Source organism: Physella acuta, unplaced genomic scaffold, assembly GCF_028476545.2.
Source record: "Physella acuta isolate Inbredline_101_S28 unplaced genomic scaffold, ASM2847654v3 ptg000991l, whole genome shotgun sequence".
NCBI classification, from domain to species: domain Eukaryota; kingdom Metazoa; phylum Mollusca; class Gastropoda; family Physidae; genus Physella; species Physella acuta.
Window position 1 is genome coordinate 26,926 of NW_026732508.1, and position 6,000 is coordinate 32,925.

A 6,000-nucleotide genomic window follows, 5' to 3' on the forward strand; every position below is an offset into this window, starting at 1 on the left:
CTAGACTCTAGTCCGTGATCCAAACTCAAAAACTTTAAGCAGTCGTGTTTTAAAATTTAAAACAAGTTAATAAAAAGTCTAGTGACAATTTAAGCGCAATTTCCTTATGTTATCTATAACAATTTTAAATCGAGATAAATCATATATTCAGCAAATAAATAATGCAACACAAGTAGTTTTAATAATTCAAAAAATTAATAAGTAAAAAATAAACTTAGTTTTATTTTAACGAGTAGGCCTACACGATGCTCAGTTTAAATTAAAAATATCATCCTAGGCCTACACGATGCTCAGTTTAAAAATTCTTAATTAATTTTTTGTGACCGAACGAAAGGATATTTTTGAAAACTTTCTTCGGTAATATTGTTCTAAATTATGACAGGAATCGCTTGGTAAATGTTTCAAGTCGCTAAGTGGTCTGGTTGCCGAGATATGGGCCAAAAACTGCATTTTTTTCGAGTTTTTTGGCTTTTCCGGGAAATCCAGGAAGGAATTCCGGGAATTTTTTTGACCCACAATCATCCTCGGAATTTACTTAACATATTTGCTTTTGGAACTAGTCCTCGATATTGCTTCGTTGAGGAGGAGATACGACTTAAAGCTGCGGAAACACATCCATCCATCACCAGAAATGACGAGTTAATAATCGCATTTGTCCAGTATGGAAATTGCGCTAAAAAATGTGAGCTGTTTCAAGAGTTCAACTCCTAACTCGAACGTCTTGAGTTCAGATCCCGGGTTTGAGTCTACAGGAAGTCACTGAATCATAATCATCGGGTCTTGACACACGTGTCAAGTTTGAAAGAAACTGGTCGAATAGCAGTGGTCAAAATTTAATCCATGAAAAAGAACGATCGAGAAATAAAATTATATAAAAGCTTATTAAAAAAATCCGATATCTTTCATTTAAAACTAGTTTATCGTTCACACGAAGAAAAAAAGCTAAATAAAAAGAGAAGTGTAATAAATTACGCCGAAAACCTGACATTGTTTTCGAAATGACGAATTGTTGGCTTGCAATCACATTGTCTTGGCGGTGTGGAACAGCGTGGTCTAGCGGTTAGAACGCTTAGTCGCTACCTGAAAGCCACGAGTTCGCGACCCTAGCTTGGGCATGTTTTGGCTATAATGCAATGCTGGAGCTTCGTAGGTTACGTGAGCGTGGACGTGATAGAGAAAGTAAACAAATAATTTATAGCTGCTCTCTTATATGCGATTTTTTAAAAAAACAACTAAAAACCTAAGCTATTAAGCTACCGCTGCTATATTAAAACTGCAGCTTATCCAACATTTTTACCCTCATAGTTAGTGCTAAAGTTACCATTAGAACTTGACTGTCAATAAGGCAAAGGAAGAAGAGTTCACTTGCTTTTGTGACTAAAGTAAGGGATGGCGTGCTCAGTTCTATACCCAGATGTCGTAACTGTAGATTCACGTGAGTCAGGTACCCATTAGAGCTGGGTGGGCTCATAGACGTCCTACGTACTCGTTGACATGACGGAACTGTTGATGGATTCGAACCAGAGATTTGAACCGCCGGGCTATGCTGTCCAATCATTAAGTTTAAGCTGTAATTACTACTTTAAAGTCTCTAGCTTCCATTCACAAAATACTTCATTCAATAAGCAATTGGACAGCTTATCCAACAGCCACTCAACAACCCAATCAACAACCCAATCAACAACCTATCCAACAACCCAATCAACAACCCATCCTACAGCCCACTCAACAACCCATTCACTAACCCACACAACAATCCACGCAACAACCCACTCAACAACCCTATTCAACAACCCACTAACCAACCCATTCACCAACCCATTCAACAACCCACTCAACAACCCACTTACCATCCTACTCACCAACCCATTCACTAACCCACACAACAACCTATTCAACCAACCATTCACCAAAACCAGAGTCCCTACTACTGTTGTGTACTGGCCACTCTATCATCAGTAGACATGTTATGTAACGCGATATTCCCTCAGTGATAACAAAAAAAGTATGTTCAGCAATGACCAAAATCTGTGACATGTTACTCGCCATTGGTCAGATCTGTGTCACGTGACTTGCCATAGGTCAGATTTGTGTCACATGACTCACCATGACTCATACCTTTATCCAACTTACGTCCATGTTGATTTGATTTTTTTGGCTTGAAATTGACACATGGTTGAAAACAGGCTAACACCTTGGGTCACAAATATTGCGGTGAAAAGCATTTAAAAAATAGCTTAGTTTTTATTTTTTAAATTTTTTTTCTTATACTCTGAGGCCTTTTTATCGTGGAATGCGATCTTTAAAGCAAGAAAAAAAAATGAACTCCAGATCTTAAGGGAAGTGGAACTGATTGAGTACTGAATTTTTAACATAAGAAACTCAAATGTAGAGTTTGAATCGTGAGGTAGATTGTAGTTTTTTAATGGTGAGTTAGGTTGTAGTTTTTTGATTGGTGTGTTAGTGATTGCTATTAGAGATTGTAGTTTTTGGAATGGTGTGTTAGTGATTGCTATTAGAGATTGTAGTTTTTGGAATGGTGTGTTAGTGATTGCTATTAGAGATTGTAGTTTTTGGAATGGTGTGTTAGGGATTGCTGTTAGAGATTGTAGTTTTTTAAATTGGTGGATTAGAGATTGTAGTATTTGATTGGTGTGTTATGGATTGTAGTTTGTGAATGGTGTATTAGGGATTGTAGTTTTTGAATGGTGTGTAAGGAATTGCTGTTAGAGATCGTAGTTTTTGAATGGTGTGTTGAAGACTGTAGCTATTGCATAGCGTCTTATATAATGTAGTGTTTTTAATGGTGATTTAGAGGTTGTAGTGTTTTAATGGTGCGTTGGAGATTGTAGTTTTTTAAAGGATTTAATACAAGTTACTGACATTTGTATCGTTTACAGTACTACATTCTCATAATATCACTCACAACAACAAACTGTCAAGTCACAACAAAATGAAATATCAAAACTTCATATCACTATGACACATTTGTCAACTCATTCTCAAAGTGAGAAATGCCACGTCTCGAAATAAAACTGACAAATGTCACAACTCTCAGACATGACAAATGTCACCACTGTCATTTATACCCACAAATGCTGTTACGACTAATGTCAAATTAAACAACTGTCTAGTAAAATAGCCGGCGGTACCTCCCACCTAGGAGAGTTCTACTCAAATGTCAGAAAAACAAAGCAGCGACTGAGCGATAAAATTTTAAACACGTTATGGAAAACAATTAGTTAAATGTCGGTCTCAGGTTTCAAGCTAATTAAAATATTAATTAGTTCCTCGTTAGCTGGGTGATGTTTAGTGTTGCGTAGTCTAAAACAAGACAGAGTCGAATATAGCAGATTGCTTTTTTTAAACTGCTGGTGATGTTGGCAGTATTGGGTAGTTTGATATTTCTGTAAGTTCATTAGAGTCATGAGTAGGGAGGTGTGGGTGTGTGTGGGGGGGGGGGGGAGGTCCGCACCGAGTGACACCATTTAGGATGTGACACATTACACATTATGGGACGGCGTGGCCTAGCGGTAGAGCACTAGACTGCTAACCCGATAGTTTCGAGATCAAATCCGGGTTCAAGTTTGTGGAGCGTCCCTGAGTTCACCCAGCTCTGATGGGTACCTAAACCCACGTTAGGGAAAGTAAAAGCGGCTAGACATAGTGCTGACCACATTATCCCTTTATATGCCGAGGTCAAGAAACATATGAACTCCACTTCATCTGCCAAATGGATCGTTAGGTCTAAAGAGGAATCTTTACTCTCTTACAATATATATATATATATATATATATATATATATATATATATATATATATATATATATATATATATATATATATATATATATATACACTCATATATATATATATATATATATATATATATACACATATATATGGGAGTGGTTGTTGGGAAGCGTGGTGAAAGGGGGAGGTATCATTGCGGGTTGTCATAATTTCGCATCAGATTTCTTGGTGACAAAAGCCTTTTCAGAGATTTTATTTCCCCTTTTTTTTTCCAACAAGAAAAAAAAAAACTTGTCATAGCGTGACAGAGTGTCAAGTCTCGCGAGTGATGGCGGCCGGCAGGGGCAAGTAATCCACGAGATAACCCTTGTATCAAAAATGTAAATTTCATCTTACGCCCTTGCTAATGTGATTGCGTTGCGAGTTGCTTAAAAATTACATTTTTTTATAACCTGTAAAAAAAACATGTTGTTTTAATTAGCTTTGTTTTTTTTTAAATGAACATTTGTTTGTTTAGTCGAAACATACGAATGCTGTTTGAACAATTTATTAAGTAGTCCTTTCACAGGAGATAATTAGTGTAAAAAATTAATTAACGGCTGGTTAAGATTGTGTGGAGAGACTCGACATGCTAATGAATTTTCAGTGGACCTCCGTAATGACCGAACACCACCCCCACCCCCTCCCCTCACACGTTTCGTTTTTGCAATATTTCACCAACTTTTTTGTTTGTTTATTGTTGAATTTTATTTCTTGTCATGTCGTCAGATGAAATCTTAAAATTCATTTTTTTCGTCCACTTTTACAAAGCCAATGTATTTCAAATGTGAAAAAAAAGTTATGTCACACTCCGTTTTGAAATAATTAAATGCATAATTAATTCGGAACAATTAATTAAAGAAATCTTTTCGATTCAGTAGCGGCCATAGCTTTTACTGATAGACCAAAGCCTATAGCTTTAGAAACTTGTTGTTCTTTTAAAAGTTTGTCAGTTTGTTATTTCTATGGTTTTTATCAGTGTAGTTAAAACTAAATGGCAGAAGATCTAGCGTTAAACTGTTGTTGTTTTATTTTTTGAAAAAACAAATTTTTATTCCCTTCTGAGATTAAATTTTCAATCAGATTTCGTCATTGTTTACAGAATATTATTATGTGGTCATGTGTGGTTGAAAAGAGAGATTTTGTGGTCACCACTGTGGTTAGAGAGATTGTGTGGTCAACACTGACCCACACAAATACATTATCCATTGACCCACACAAATACATCATCCACTAATCCACACAAATACATCATCCACTTACCCCACACAAACACACCACCCACTTACCCCACACAAACACACCACCCACTAACCTCACACAAACACACCACCCACTAACCCCACACAAATACACCACCCACTAACTACACACAAACACACCACCCACTAACCCACACAAACACACCACCCACTAACCCACACAAACACACCACCCACTAACCCACAGAAACACACAACCCACTAACCCACACAAACACACCACCCACTAACCCACACAAACACACCACCCACTTACCCCACACAAACACACCACCCACTTACCCCACACAAATACACCACCCACTAACCCACACAAACACACCACCCACTAACCCACACAAACACACCACCCGCTTACCCCACACAAACACACCACCCACTTACCCCACACAAACACACCACCCACTAACCTACACAAACACACCACCCACTAACCCACACAAACACACCACCCACTAACCCACACAAACACACCACCCACTAACCCCACACAAACACACCACCCACTAACCCACACAAACACACCACCCACTAACCCACACAAACACCACCCACTTACCCACACACACACACCACCCACTAACCCACACAAACACACCACCCACTAACCCACACAAACACACCACCCACTTACCCCACACAAACACACCACCCACTTACCCCACACAAATACACCACCCACTAACCCACACAAACACACCACCCACTAACCCCACACAAACACACCACCCACTAACCCACACAAACACACCACCCACTTACCCCACACAAACACACCACCCACTAACCTACACAAACACACCACCCACTAACCCACACAAACACACCACCCACTAACCTACACAAACACACCACCCACTAACCTACACAAACACACCACCCACTAAACCCACACAACAAACCCTCACTATAACACCCAAGATTCACTCAAACCGTTATTTTTTCA